The following is a 17,399-nucleotide window of genomic DNA, read 5'->3' as shown; positions in this document are numbered from 1 at the left end:
TGATGGGCACTTGGGTTGTTTCCACATCTTTGCAATTATGAATTGTGCTACTATAAACATTCAAGTGCAGGTGTCTTTTTTATATAATTTTTTTCCCCTTTGGGTAAATACCCAATAGTGGGATTGCTGGATCAAATGGTAGTTCTACTTTCAGTTTGTTGAGGTATCTCCATAGTACTTTCCATAGAGATTGTACTAGTTTGCAGTCCCACCAGCAGTGTATGAGTGTTCCTATCTCTCTGTATCCATACCAACATTTGTTGTTTTGGGACTTTGGGGCAAGAAGCCATAAGAAGTCTGGAAGAAAATTTTGTAAAAACTCTTATAGACATTGGCCTATGCAAAGAATTTATGAAGAAGACCCCAAAAGCAGTCACAATGACAACAAAAATAAATAAATGGGACTTGATCAAATTAAAAAGCTTCTGCACTGCCAAGAAAACAATCATTAGAGTGAATAGACAACCTACATAATGGGAGAAAAAATTTGCATGGTATACATTCAATAAAGGGCCAATAACTAGAATTTATAAAGAACTCAAGCAAATCAACAAGAAAAAAATCAAACAAACCCCTTAAAAAGTGGGCAAAACACATGAACAGAAACTTTTCGAAAGAAGATAGACTAATGGCCAAGAAACATGTTAGTATGAAAAAATGCTCAACATCTCTATTAATCAGGGAAATGCAAATGAAAACCACAAAGAGATATGACTTAACTCCAGTGAGAATGGCTTTTATCAACAAGTCTGAAATAATATTTTTAAAACATAATAAAATAGGTTCTTAATTAATATTTATTAGATATGTGAAAGTATACTTCCTGAGATTCCAAATCTCTTTAAGAAATTTTCTTCCACTTCTGGAATGTGAATGCTTCTCAGTGTGTATTTTTCTATAAGTCTATTTCTTGGGGAAATTTTTTTCTCCATAACCACAATATTTACATATTTGTTATATAAGTGATTTCTTAATTTTTTATTACCTACTTTGTACTTATTATACAAACCTGTCATCAGATCTTTTAGAATTGTGTTTTGGAGGCATTGTAGTATTTTACTAATGAAAATAGGACCTAGGTATTTTTTAAATGAAATTGTTTTTAGTAACTGGATAAGTAATTTTTAAAACATCAGAATATCGTCCCCTTTTTCTTCTTACTTCTATATGCAAATTATACTCTTTTTTACCATATTTTTGATTCCAAAAGCCACCAAGAGTCACATATAAAAGGAACAATTATTTCCCCCACACTGGGGGAAACTATGCTGATGATTATTAACTTCATAAAAATTCCACTTACTACCATCTCTGAGCAATTCGTTCAGATCCACTACATGGAAACATTGTCATTATTCTTTTTCTTCATATGAAGTATTGCCTATTACGACTATTTTTTTAACTGCAAACTACTATGAATTTGTTTTACTGAAGATTATTTTATACACAATATTAAACTGTCATTCGTTGCTCTATAGAGGAATAAGTTTCTTTTTAAAAGTTTTCTATCTCACTTACTGTTTTTTTATAAAAAATAATGATTCTGTGACACCAGACACTTCAAAAACCCCAATCATAAACTATCTTTGGTAAGATCCAAGTCTATACTTTGAGGGTGAGAATATGCCCTGACCTCTCGCTGTCTCTTGTGATAAACTGAGGACGTTGTGTATCATACTGTTATCTTGAGCACAACTCTGTTTTCAGACTTTCTAAATCCCTAAATTATTTTTAAAGCATCGGGAAGGTTGAAACTCAAAACCTTTAAAATGTTCCTTTGAGAGATAAGTCCTATATACCTTTAGTGCCCTGTACAATAATCTCCCTTGTGCTCCTTGGGGTCACTAGAAATAGAGTCATCATCATAACAAAGCCTCTGAAATCAGGAGGCACAGTGTGGAAGCCAGGCCATGAATGCAGAGCTCCTGGAGCTGTCACTGATGGCTCATATAACAGTTTCACTGCCCTGAGCTGCCAGCCTTGCAACAGCTGTTTTGCTTCCTCTGCTGGAAGCACCGAGCTCTGGCCTGATTCCCAGTGGCATCTTTTTAGAGCTCAGTCTGCGTGTCTATTCTCCATGGTCTGAGAAATAGGATCATTAAAATCCATTAGAGGCCAATGACACAGGGCTCCCAGCAGACCAGTTTCTCCCTTGCATAGGGAGAATGAAACATCAGAACAAGCACTGACAAAAGCCTGGTCAACCTAAGCTGTACTAGTCAAAGTACTGTTGATGGTCAAAATCTCTTGAGAGCCATCAGGACATAGGGCAAGAAATCTGTTGGGCTTGGATTTCAAAGACCAAGGGTCAAATTTCATCAGACACAAGGAACTCTAGGGAAAATAGCATTTTGAAAAGATAATTATAATCTCTATCTGACAGATTGGTTGTGAAAATTATAAAAGATAAAACCCGGTTGGCATATTTACTACAACATCTGTTAATGTATGTAATAAAATACAAATATATTTTTATTTATCAAAAAGCATTTAAACATATTTGGTAATTTAGAGAAAGAGAAGATTCAATGGTGGGTTAGGATTGGGACAGGGCACCCCGCTGCATACTGGGCAGAACAACTGCAAGACAGGCCTCCCAGAGGTTCTGGCTTCTCACTGTCACCCAGAAGGTTTTTACTAGAAGTTAGTGAATGGAGGAGAAAGTTTGAAATATGAATGAAAATCATTAAGATAGTTTCCATTCATTGGCACTTTATATCTGCCTGGCTCCACAATAGATATTTAAGGTGTATTTCCTCATCTTCATCATAACCCTAAGGGATAGGTATTGTCCAACACCTTTTATGGAAGAAGTGACTGATGTTTGGAGAAAATAACTTTCTCCAGTTCTCACCTCATTAAGTGGCAGAGCTGAAGCAGCTCTCTGACTCTCACTCTACATTTCATTCTGTGCTCTGTAGGCGAGGGACACTGTTGGCACAGATAATGGAGGTTCTTTGTACAGTTCTGAAGGAGACTTTTGAATGGTTCATAAAATGGTACCCAATTCAAGGAAAAAATTAGTGGAAAGAGTCAATTTTCACTGAACTGTACATTTTGATATTAGTAATAGCTAGAATTATGAATGCTTACTGTGTAGACACTATACTGAGCACTACATATACACTTCCTCCTTTAATTCCCCAATTCACCATTTATCTGTAGCAAAAGTTAACAGGAAAGACACAGAGATGAGCCACCTAGATTTCCCTTCAATTGAGGACTAGCTACTCCAATTGTAGGGAGTGACGTCAGCAATCTTTACCTGTCAGCTTCTTTGGCTTGACCCCAGATGTAGACAGGTGTATAGAAATCACATACTACCAGGGTAGCAGAACAGTAACTGAGCAGACAGATGTATTGATTCTTTCAGCCCTAGATGAGACACTCTGATGAACAATGATCTCTCCAGATCCCTGACCTCGTTCGGCAAGACTTTGTGAGACCTATATCTCAATTTTAGTTATTCCTCCACCCGAACCTGCCTCCCCATCCCCCTTTTTTCACGGGTGTCCATTCACACTAAATATCTTATATCTCAAACTTTGACTCAGCATCTGTCTCCAGGGATCCCAACAAGCAAAAACTGACAATGCTGAATATGTTTTTGGAATTTATGTTTGGAATTGTTTTTACAAGCCACAGAAGAAAATCTGTTTTATAACTTTACTACACCTGGTTAGGAAAACATAATTTTATTATTCAATTTGAATGACAATGTAGTTTGATATGTTGACTCTGAATAATGGTTGCCCATTATTAATGATAACATCAAATATTTATTCTTTCAAGAAGCATTCATTAAGCACCTCTTATGTAACCAAGATTATGTTAGACACTGGGGATGCAAAGGCAAGATCCCATTGGGGATATATAAGCAAAAAGATGAAAAGTGAAGCATTTAAAAGCATGTAAAAAACTTTGAGACTTCTCCAGGAGGGATTGTAAGGGATTTCCCCACCCCCATCCAGATGAAATGTGAGTTTTAAAGGATTAGTAGAAGTGAAATACATAACACAAACTTAAAATATTTTAGCTTAGACTCTGAAAATACTTCTAAATTTGAATTTTAAAAATACTTTCCAAGCAATGACAGCATCATTAGAATAAGTACATTATATCTTAAAGTGACTGTTTTTAAAGAGAAAGGACTTTTTTGCATATATACATTTTTATATCTGTAGGCTTCCTTAGTATACCCACATATAATATACTTTAGTTTGTTAACTATTTATCATACTATTTCATTTAAGACATTAATTTGTTATGCTGAGTCTAGTTTGCTTTCCCAGCTAAATAATGAAGTTATTGGGGGCATATTTTGCCTATTAAGGGCTATAAGTACAAATAAGAAAACTATATTCAAGGAGACAGGACCTAGGCTGACCCTTAGTAGCTGTCATCATATCCCCCTATGCTAATTAGAGGCTGGAGAAGGACACCGCAATCCATTCTACCCATTAGTTAAAGTTCCATTTTAAAAATAAGTTATTGAAGTTTTGTGAACAATGACAGCCCCTGGCCTCTGATCATTCCTCCATACATCTTTGCTGCGAGTTTTGTTTTTCTTTCTCTCTGTTCTGCTTGCTCAATAAATGCCCTTCCTCGTGAAAGAGCACTGCTTTTGGAATTACACTCTTTTTCAAATTTGAGGGGAGCAGATTGAAACTGCAACTTCGACTTTCCATATCTCTCACCCCCTGCCCCCTCCGCTCAAACTTATGGTTGCATCATCCTCTGTTCTTGGAAGACTGTACTGACAGCAGTTTTATGACCCAGGATTTTTCAATTTCTTACCCAAAGCCAATCTCATCTCAAGTGCCTAAATCTTTATGGGCCTGGGAGATGACATATAGTATTAAACTCTTGACAAATTTCCAACAGTGATCTGCCTTTGGCAGTAGCAGAGGCTTTCTGTCGGGAAAACACACTCAAGTTGTGTAGTTTAGTATCTTGCTTCCTTTTCAGGCAGTTCTCTGTGACCCTTCCTATTCCTCATCCCTCATCACCTTCCACTGGAACAACCACCAACCATGATGAACTGTTGACACTCAGAAGTAGATTCACTCACCTTTTTGAATAGCTTCAAATGTTGGGAGTTAGGAAACCATGAAGCATTCATACAAAATTAACGGTGACCAATGTAAAATAAAATGAAACACTTTAGACTACTAAATTTGACTAAATGGCCATCTGGTCTTCTCAATGCTTTCTGGGTTTTGTTGTTGTTGTTCTTGATATTTTATTATTTGAAGAATTACCTCTCTCCACCTGTACACTCCTATAGCATCCTCTCTAGGCTTGTCTCCTGGCAAAGACTAATTGCGTTGTTTTTCTTCATTTTGCTTCTCTTGGTTTTATCTTGAAGATGACAATAACCTCTTTCTTTCCCATGGTAAATAATCCTTATTTGGTTCATTTCTTATCATCTGTGAAGCATAGCTTCTCTAAACATATTCATTATGCTTTCCTGATTGGCTTCAGGAGAACTTTACTCTTAAAAGAATGCCAAGAATGGTAAAATAGTATCAAGAAACAGTAGTATAAACAGATGCATTATCTAGCATTTAGGAGATTATTTTATAACATTCTCTTAAGCCATATATACATTTTTATATCTGTATATATATCTGTAATATTTTAAGCATTTATACATATCATCTCAGGTCAGATATTCAAATGCAGAGAATTTCTGAATATGCCTGCTCACATGGAATTATAAGAACCAATTTATTATTGTGGGGCTCAGAGACAACTAAAATGTCCACCCAATTTTTTAAAAAATCTATTTTCTCTTGTAATGATAAATATGGGATATTTTTATTCACGTAGCAGCCTTGATTTACTTCTTTTTGAGACCAGAGGTACCGTATTGATTTATTATAAGATTTTTAAAATTTCTTTTTAAACCAGAAATTTTTTTCTGCTTCTGTGTCACTATATTTAACACAAATTAATACATTTCATTATTGCTAGCCTAGGATAATTAAGTTTGAATGCAAATTGAAATGCATATACATATATTTTTTTCACAGCATGTCTCAATGGTTGGTTCACATTAAGCTAAGATAGACATTCAGATTTTAAATCATACCCCTTACCCTCAAAATTTTTTCTTCTATAATTATATTCTGACCAGATAAAGGCTTACTCTTTGATAAGTAAGAAGGCTTTTGTTTTTGTTGTATTATTATTTGTTTCTGTTTTATCTTGGCTGAATTATTGCAGAACCCCTTTTTTATTTTTAACACTTAAAATTCAACAACTTCATCTCTGTATATCTAGGTATTTGTTGTTTCATAAACATCATATAAGTCTGATCTACAGATTCGACTCTTTTATTTTAGCTAATCTTTTCTATTATTCTATTTTTGTTCTGTTTACTTCTTTGTTTCATGTTGGGTGTCAATTATCTAGATGATTTCTCTATAAAATTATTATTATAATAATAACTTTCATCATCTTTTCTTTGTCCTCTGAATTCTTAAAGAATTTTTAAATGATGTTTTAAAGATCCAGGAGAGTTTTTAAAATATTATTGATTTGGTTTTGTGTAGTCTAGGTTCTACTCTTATTTTAAATTCGGTTGTGGTATGATTTCTTCAAATTTTCTTCTTAAATTTTATAGTTATGTCATGTAGTGCATTATCATTTTATCCTCATTTTTATTAAATTTTTAAAGTTTATTTTTAATTATAGAAAACACACATAACTTTACCTTCTTAGCCATTTCTAAGTGTACATTTCGGTAGCATAAATGTATTCACATTGTTGTGCAAGCAATCTCCAGAACTTTTTCTTCTTGCAAAACTTAAACTATATATCCAATTAGCAAAAACTCTCCATTTCTCTCTTCCCCCAGTGCCTTAGTCTGTTTGTGTTGTTATAATGGAATACCTGAGGTTGGGTAATTTACAAAGAAAAGAGGTCTATTTGGCTCATGGTTCTGCATGTTGTACAAGAAGCATGGCACCAGCATCTGCTTGGCTTCTGGTGAAGTTCTCAGGTTGCTTCCACTTGTGACAGAAGTTGAAGGGGAGATGGCATGTGCAGAGATCACATGGTAAAAGAGGAAGCAAGAGTGAAAGGAAGAGAGAAAGAGAGGAGTACCAAGTTATTTTTAACAACCAGCTCTCATAGGAGCTAATAAAGGGAGAATGCGCTCATTATGGTGAGGAAGGCACCAAGCCATTCATGAGCAATCCATTCCATGACCCAAACATTTCCCACTAGGCCCTATCTCCAACATTGAGGGTCAAATTTCTACATGAGGTTTGGAGGGTCAAATATATAGTACCCAGCCCTTAGCAACCACCATTCTACTATCTGTTTCTATGAATTTGACTATTCTGGATACCTCTTATAAGTGGAATCATACAGTATTTGGCTTTTGTGACTGGCTTATTTCACTTAGCATAATGTCCTCAGGGTTCATTCATGTGGTAGAATTTGTCAGCATTTCCTTCCTTTTGAAGGCTAAGTAACAACAGTCCATGGTATATTCATGCCACAGCTTGTTTACCCCTTCATCCATCAGTGGACACTTGGATTAATTCCACCTCTTGCTCATTGTGAACGATGCTGCTATGAACATGGCTGTGGTATTTTCCTCATTTTTTTGCAAAATGAAAATTGCTTTCCCAGACATTTATATTCACTAGAATATTAAAAACCATGCTCTCGCATGCTCTGAATATATTTTTAATGTAGCAATATTTTTAAAATTAATACCACTTTATTTCCTGTGTCCTTTTTTGTGAATAAGAACAGGTGTAATCAATCTGATGTATGACTGAATTGTCAGCAGGCCCCTTTCCTATGACATGAACAGCATTTGGCATTTTTTTTGAAAAAGTTTTATAACACTATAGGATGAAAATAGTCAACAATAATATGTTATATATTTTCAAATAGATGAGAGGTCATTAAATGTTCTCAACACAAAAAAATGACAAATATTTTAGAGATGGATATGTTTATTACCCTGATCTCTGATCACTACACATTGTATGTATTGAAACATTACTATGTACCCCATAAATATGTACCATTATTATGTGTCAATTAAAAATAAACTTTAAAAAAGTGACCTCTGATGGCAGCTGATATAGATTTGTAAATCCATTTCAGTCACTCAGTAGCCTATGGTTGTTGGTAGGGAAGCACAGAAATTTGTGTCTGCAAACTTTTTCTCTTTGTTTATTGAAACGGCTGAAGAAGGCACTTGTTTTCAGTATCTTTTCTCACTTTACCTCCTTTCACGCATATGATATGATTATTTCTAGTCTTTTTCCTAGAATTTCTTTGCCCACATTTGAGGGATTGACCCAAACCAATTTGTGCAGATATTCTGTATTTTTAGAAAACATCCCTTGTATTGAGGTTAAATAAAAATCGGATCTTATTCATATTTTAATCGTGTACTTGCCAATCTGAACAACACAGTTTAGGTCAGTCTAAACTCCATGTTTGAAAAAAATAAGTACATAAATATAGAAGCTAGCTTTAATTGCTTAGAGTAATAATGAAGTTACTTGGCATAAGGTAATGCTATGATTGGTAAGGTAGAACCTCCAAGCAATTAAGACTTTGTGCTAAATTGTTGGAAAGCCTTAGAAATGGATAAGAACTCCGTTACAGCTTTAAGGTGGAAATACTTTGTAATTCCTTATTTTTCAATCAAATTAAAATGGTCTAGAGAGCCCATTTGCCAAGTTGAGAGAAGGTTCACTGCCACATAGTGTCACTATTAAATGCTGGTCCTGTACCATTTGACCTGCTGGCTGACACAAGCTGCAGCCAAGCCTCGCTCGTCTGGTTCCTAGGGCACGTGGACATTGTCCTTTACAGAGGCTGTTCTGTGGAGACTCTACTCCCTGGTGTTTGCTCACCTAGCTGTCCCTGCTTCGTTCTCCAGGCTCTAAACTTTATTGCTCATCCCCAGTTAAACACACAGCCATTCTCCTCACAGGCACTAGGTCAGATTAGTTTGAGTGTCTGCACTGTAATTACTTACATGATTATCCATTTGCCCTGACCTGGGAACTCACCCAGGATACAGCTGACTGTTTTCCTTATCAGCCCTAGTAAATTAAGAGGAGTGATTCCATTTACAGTCAAGCAATAGATTGTTCCACATCTTCCTCCAAGAAAGTCTTAGATTGCATTCCAAGTTAATCAATCTCTTCTCTGTAACCCTTAAACACGAAAGTTTAATATTGTCCCTTGCTGAAGGGGACTTGATTGCATCCAACAAGTCATTCTGTGGAATAAAAAACAGATCCCTTTTTACTTTTGTGGGGTGTGTGTATGGATCAAGGGGATGACTTCCAGGCCTTAACAGGGATTTTAGCCAAAGTGCCTCCCTGTCACTTGTCCAGGTATAGCAGAGGATATATAAAGTATTGGGTGAAAAGACAGGCTGATGCATACATTTTATCTGAGATGATCACTTTTATACAGAAGCAAAGTACCACACATGTTATTTGAGTGACATGTCAAAATTCTCCTTTCTAAGTATATCTCACTGATTGACTTCCTACAGAAGGTTTGTGATTCTTTTACATTATTTAAGGCACAAGTACTCTTAAAGAGACCACCTTTAGAACGAAGGTAACTTGTATTGCATTTGTTGCATTACAACAACAAATATTCAAAAATAACACAAATTTTGTCTTATTTATAGTTTCACAAAAATTGCTGTACAAGAAATTTGAAAAATAATCACAAGCCAAACCATGCATTTGAAAGAATGAGGATGTACCTTCACAATATAAATAAAAAAAAAGAAGTGTCAATGTGAAACGTCAGAAATAATCAACTGCCTAACTCAGTGCTTAAGGAAATTGGACATTTCATACTTAATAACCTAATATTAATCGTAGTGGTATCAGTACTAGTAGAGCAAAAGTTTTTCCTTTATGGACAATGGGGATCAGTTGTCTGCAATGGGGTTGTACCCTAGAATCAAGGAGGAGTCATTTAATAAGCTAGAAGTCATAGTAGGGTACTTTTCATACCACATCAGTGAGATTACAAGAGGGAACCAAGAGGATTAATTAGACCCAGCACATATGTTCATACAACGAGTAGATTAGAAACCTTTCATGCATAATCTCATTTAAATGTCTCAATAATCTTACAGGGCAGATAGTAGTAGGCCAATTCACAGGGTAAGAACAGGATCTCCAGAGACATTAAGTAACTTGCCATGGTTCACATGACTTGTAATTGGTGGAGGCAGGGCTCAAATACTTGTCACTCTGATCACCAAGCTCATGTCCTTCATCATATGCTACGCTCTTTACCATGAGAAATATTTCTTTTAATAATATAACTGAAAATTCTTGTTCCTTTGTGGTTTACAAACTGCTTTCTTACAATTTATTAAAATTTTATAATTGTAGGAAGTATCTAGAACTATTGTTGCTCCCATTTCACAGATTAAAAAAATTCTGAAAGATTGAGTAACTTGACAAGATCCCTTAGCTTGTGGAGTGGAAGACCAAGGTATAACTACTTCGACAGCCTTTGTCTATGCATAATTGGACAGACCTGGTCCACATGGGACCTCTTGAAAGAGAGGGGACAAGGTGAGAGAAATGGGTCCATCAGGCTAGGGCAACCAGCAGAGATCAAATGATAACTGCATGAAATTAAATAGCTGGGTAATCATTTTGCTTACAATTAACCTAGTTAATTGTTTAATGTAACTCACCTTTAAACCTGGACAGATGACATGAATAGATCATCAAAGCACCTAAAAGAAATGCTTGGTGACATGAAACAACCATACTAATTCTGCCAAACAGGAGAAGATAAAATATAAACATGACACTGTCTCCAGGCTTATGAAAACATGAAAGAATCATTACTGTGAAATATATTCTAGGTTTTCACAAGTTCAAATACAATTCTGGACTAGTATTTTAGGAGAGCACAGTACTATTTCTGATTCAGTTTTGTACATTAACTAAAAGGTTCTATAGAATTATTCTGATTTTTTTTTTTCTATTTTAGTTTTCTAGCTAAAACTTTTCTGATCTTGCCATGTCTTCAAAGCAATGACAACCCACTAACTGAAAGTTCTCAGGAGCTGTTTCCTAGTTTAGAGGGCAGGACAATAAATCTTTGGGGTTTTGTTTTGTTTTGGTTTTTGTGTTTTTTTGGTTGTTTTTTTTTTTTTTTTTGAAATCATACAATGTGCTTCATTAACTTAAAGAATGATACCCACTACAATACTTCCACTCAGCCTTTTGAATAAATAAAGGGAAAAAATCAGGCATATGTTTTCTCTGTGGTTGGAAAGTAGCTGGACCAATGAAACATCATGGACATCAGACCTAGAAAAATCCCATTTACATTTTACTGGAATTCAACAGATATTTAGCAAGCTGGGCCACCTTTCCAGCCCCACCACTAACACCTTACACAAAAAGAGGAAAAAGAAAAAAAAAAAAAAAGAACATGTGTTTTAACAAATCCACATGTATTTAAAGGGAAATCAGAAGAGACAACATACAATAGGAACAGTCCTTGATCTTTTAGGGTCTATTATTCCAGTCAGTTAATCCATTCTGTAAGTTTATGAAGGGTCTGATTTTCCCTTCTAATTCACACTCTTCCCCTTTGAAAGAGTCAGATGGAAGTTTCCGTGCCCTTAACATGGCAGTGTACAAACATCCAGGCACTAAGACTATTGGTTTCTTCCTCCATACCCCTCCAATCAGCTCCCCATAAGCCTGTCCCTGACCTCCATGCTGCCAAGTCCAATTAACACGTTTCTGATGCTTCCTTGCATTCTTAGAACCATGGCATTTTCCTGGTTTTCCTTCATTCATTCTAATGCGTAGTTTTCAGGTGCCTTTGCCAGTTTTTTTCAACACAAATAATAAACACCAGAATCACTCAGGATGTTCATGGGCTCAAATCTCATCTATAATTCTATTTTCTCCATATTTATAAATCTCTGGTTTGTATGATTCACAGCCCCAGACTGATTCTTGGTCTCTCATGGACTGAATTCTTGGTCTCCCATGAACTTCCCTCTACTATTTTCCTCCTAGTTTGATCTTCTCAATAAGTGGCAACTTCATAAATTCATTTGCTGAATTCTGAAAACGAGGTGTTATTACTAACATATTCTTCCCATTATATCCCATATCTATTCCATGTTTCTTTAACTCTACAAGCAAATATTTCTTGACTCTAACCAGTTTTCTTCATCTGCATTGCACCTATGTTGTTATACCTCTAGTCCAAAAGACTTCAAAAGCCTCCTATTTGGACATATTGCTTTAATTCATTCTCCACTGAGCATCCTGAGATTTTTTTTATAAAGTATAACTCATATTACTCCCCCACTTTCCCCCCTGTTAATACTTCTCAACAAAATCTTGGAAGGAAAGCATCCCACAAGAGAGGACCCAAGTGGTTCAATTAAACAGCTGTAGTCCCTGAAGACATTAACCCCTCTCTTCAAGTTTCCTCTCCATAGCCCAGATCACAGAGAATACAGAAGCAAGAGAGTACATTGAAAAAGATGCATAGATGAGCAAAAATGGGGAGAATATTATACTGCATATAAACTTGGATGGATGTGAGATTTAGACTGGACTAGACATTTTAATGTCTGAACTGAATTTTTTAAGAAAAAAATTAAAATAAATAGAAATAAAACTATTAAGATAAATTATAGATAAAAATAAAACAAAAGAAAAATAATGATAAAAATAAAAAAACAAAGATAAAAAATGAAATGAAACTACTCATCTATGAATAGCTTAAAAAGACCTGAAATTTGTGGTTTTTGCCTAAGAAGCTATCTAGATGAGGATGATTCAACAGAACGTGTTTAAAGCAAGCAGTGGGAGAAGAATAAAACTTTATCCTGGTTATGACCAACTAAGTTCTTCAATGAAGTATTACATTTATTTCTGAGTACTTTTCTTTAATATCCGCCTCCCTAGTTGGATCACAAATTCCCATAAGGGCAGAAGGAGCCCTGTTTGACACTGTCACCAACAAATGTTGAGTTGGTGATCATTTTTTTTTGAATAATGCTTCCAACTCAGATTTCAATATGTATTAATAGGTAAATACATCTCAAGAAAACTATCAGAAAAAAGTGGCCGCGAGTCAAATTCTTATAGAAGTGGCCCTTTATATTTCTATTTCTCCAATCAGTAAAAGAAAGGGCATGATAAAACAGTAATATAACTTAAAGATAACGGAACTGAAACACAGATGTGTTTTCTCCCTCATCTGTCAAATGGTAAGACATAATCTTTTCTCACTCATAATTACCAATTTTAGGTATATATTGCTCTATGTCACACTAGTCTCAAATTTGTGGTTTAGAACAAGAATGATGTATTAATGTTCATGATTCTGTATATTGAGAAAGGCTCATCTTGGTGGCTTTTCTGCTATTTTCATATGAGGCCTCACGTAGTTACAGTCAAATAGCAACTGGGGCTGCAATATCCTCGTGGCTTTCCCATGTGACTTACTAGACTTGAACTTCTTTGCAGGAAGGGTGGATTTTAGAGAGAACAAGCCTCAGTATTCAAGGGCTTATGAAGACTCTTACTTGTGTTACACTTGCTAATCATATTCCAATGGACAAAGCAAGTCACATATCCAAGCTCAGAGTTAACATTAAGAAAGGACTTTACCAGGGTATGGATATTAGGAGGCACGTTCATTGGAAACCAGCAATAAAACATTACACCACAGTTACACAAAGAGTCAGAGGCAGAGCTAATTTCGACCTCAGATTTGTCTGACTCCAAAATTATCACTTCATCACAGCATAATGGCTTCTCAGTCAGTATGTGGAGCTTTTCTCATTATAATTTGAAAATCTCATAATAATAGAGGAGAAGAGAAGGATGAGAAAAAAATTTTTCCTAGACTACCACTGTTTTCTTCATTTCTTATTATTTTGCTTTCTTGACTAATGGCTTGCATATGACTTCAGGGTCATCTTTCTTTAAAGTTCTAGGGATTATGCTCTCCTTTTGTATGTTTTTCTTGTGTTTATTTCTATTCCCCAAGCTTCTGCTGGTAGAATAGATGAGCAGTGATATTTCCCTCAATCCAGGATCACTCTCTTTTATGTCCCTTATATTAATATAACACCAGCTTGTGTTATGTTTACATATGTATATATACACCTGTTTGCATGCTTACACACGCACACACACACACACACACACACACACACACACACACCAGTGTTGGATACCCAAAGAATTACTTTATTGAAGAATGTCTACATTTCCTGGATACACAGTTGTAATATTTCTATTCTACAGAGGGACTAGAAATTCTGAACCTAATGGTTAGAATACTACTAGGTAAAGGTATTTCCATGACTAATCCTAATTAAAGGATTCCTGTCAAAATGACTTAATTGTATTATGTTATAAGTTATTGTAAAAGATAGTAAAAGTTCACAAAAAGAAGCAAGAGACCTCAGAGCCACTCATAAAGGCACCATACACATATGAAATAATGAATAAAGGAAATGGTGAGGGATGCATTGCACCAAAAGCCAGTCGATGGCATGATATGTTGTAGCCTATTCAAAATTTAGAAAATGAGGAAATGAAGCAGAATTCTGGCAAGATTAGATAGTATTTGATACTTTTTCAAGTGTGAAAGACATTAATGGAAACAAAGAAATATGGACCAAATTTTAAACTTTTAAAATATAACTTTCAGCTTCATGAATGTGTCACATTAAGAATAATTTCAATTTTACTCTAATTTCTATGCGCTTAGCTTTAATACCCCTGGAAATTACAGAAATATAGTTTCCTCTATCCATTTTTATTTCTTTTATAGTGCTATTCCCATTGTGCCACTGATTATAATAATTACATAGATTTGTATTTGAATCTATGACCCTTACATATCAAAGATCATGTAATATGCTTCTTAAGATAATAATTATGTAACATAAAGGTATGATACAACACATTTAGATTGCATGATATGTGGTAGTTGCTAATGAAGTAATTAATGTTAGAGCTTCTCCTTCATGGTGTAAGTTAGTGAAACTGTTTTTCTACTCTCCAGTGCTGCAGGTATAAAACTCACATTTACAGTCATACATCCTCCTAGGCAAGGATATATTACTTTCTCTATCCCCAGCTCTGATATGCTCCTGGCACATGTTAAGAACTCAGAAAAATTAGCTGATCTGTTTTTTTATGGTTATTGTTGCAGAGTTTGTTTAATATCCTTGGATATATTTAGTTCAATGTTAGGGAATAGAGAAAGGTTCTGTACACTTCATAGATGTATCAGTTATGTTCTATATATGACAAAGAAAATTCCAATATTTAATCAGGAAATGACTTTATGGCCTTTCTTGAATATATACAACATGATTTTGGAAAAGACATAAAGACAACAAACCTGATAAAATCACTGCTTTTGTTTATCCACAAAGCTGTTTTCTGGATATCAGGTATCTAGTTCATTTTACATAGGATAACATCCCATTTATAGGGCACTACCTAAGTTATAATACAATCCTGCTAGTTGGATTTGGGACTTGCCTTCTACTAGTAACACCTGGTAAAACAGACATATTACTAGCTTAATATCTCAAGAAAAAAACATTTTGATTAACTGAGAAACTGTTATAGGCAGAAGGCTGTGATTACTTGTTAAAGAAATTATTGAATGTATTTAGTTAAGAGACTAAAGAACTTCACCACTTTGGAAGAACTTGCATATGTTAGTGATAGACAGGAAGGGTCATAAATAAAGGCCAGTTGAACCTATTTATCAGAGTTGAATCACGTCAACAGAAAAGTCATTAAAATATCCCCTATCTGAAACATACAACTTTTAGGAAAGTAAGTATTTCCTGGACCTATTTAATTGTCTGCCAATTTATTAAAACATTCAAATAATTCTGCTTTGTATTTTGGCCTCCAGATTCTGAAGTGTCATTCTGACTTAATGAGAAAAAATATTTTTTCTTTGATTAGACATTTTTCTCCTACTAAGATAATTTCTTTAAATCTGATTATTTTAAAAGTATTTCCTGAATGACAAATTTAATAATAAAAAATTCTAATACCTTAATTCTCACACAAAGAACTAGATTTAAATAATGTAGTTTAGAAAATATATTTCACTTTTTGGCAGATTTAATCTTTTTGATTTCTTGCTTAGCGAAGTTTGGGGATTTTTTTTTTCCTTCTAGTTTTATTCTATTCTGCTACTGTGAATAAAGATATTTTAGCAAAATATTTTGTCATATCTCACTCAAATTGTGTTAACGTGGCCTTGGAATTTTTTGATTACTGAATTAAACATCTGTGATAAGTAAATCACTGTAATCCTACAACCATATATGCGTAAGTTCAACACGGAAACTTTTCTTTTTGCCTTGTTTTCTGACCATGTCCATATTACCTTCTCCAAACTTACTCTGGGCAGCATAAGCCTCTAATATTTTTTTAGTCTCCATCTGACTAAAACCTCTAGTATTCTTCACACTCCACAGCATGTCTTTGGCATCTGAGAGTCCCCTTTTAGATTTCATCACGCCTATTTAACGTTGGTGTTTTCCCTCATGAGCAACAAAGAGCCGTATTTGTCAACTACCTAGCGGGAATAGGTGCTTGAAAAAAAGACTTCACTGTCTGTGACCAACATTGTGGAAAATGAGACAAAATAACAATTTTTCTGTTCAAGATGCTCCTCTTTTATGTTCTCCTTCCATTTTGCATCCCTCTTCTGACAATTTGGAATTCAAATTATTAAGGCAGATGTGACGTCATCCTGGCATTTCTCTCTTCATCTAAAAGTTCAACATTCCAGTAGGCAAATGGCTGATTAATTAATTTGGCCAACTGACAGGTTAGGATTAATTACACAAAATAAAAATCTTTGTGTTACCAGACAGACAGACTCTCTGAGGCAATGGTTTATTTTGTTTCGAGCTAGACAAAAACTTGTTGTTTTAGACTTTTAAAAATAGATATTTAACAAAGGGGGAATAATTTACTGTACTAAATCAAGGGGGAAAATCTTAGAATGCTCTGTTTTTCATAAAATAATCTTTCTTCAACTATGTTGCTATTTTTAAATTTGATGGCTATTATTTGTGTTTTATAATAGGTAATTACTTCCCATCTCAAAAGTAATATGATTATAGTGTCTTGTTTTTTATTTCAGCATATTACAGGGGCATAAATGTTTAGGTTACATATATTACCTTTGCCCACTCACCTCAAAGCTTGAAGCATGTCCATCCCCCAGACAGTGCACACTGCACCCATTAGGTGTGAATATGCCCATCCTCTCCCACCTGCCCCACACCTGATGAATGTTACTACTCTATGTGTCCTTAGCGTTAATCAGTTAATACCAAT

The sequence above is a fragment of the Propithecus coquereli genome, unplaced genomic scaffold (genome assembly GCF_000956105.1).
Source record: "Propithecus coquereli isolate 6110/MARCELLA unplaced genomic scaffold, Pcoq_1.0 Scaffold534, whole genome shotgun sequence".
In the NCBI taxonomy this organism is placed as follows: Eukaryota; Metazoa; Chordata; class Mammalia; order Primates; family Indriidae; genus Propithecus; species Propithecus coquereli.
The sequence above is the reverse complement of the archived record's forward strand: the minus strand, read 5'-3'. Positions refer to the sequence as shown.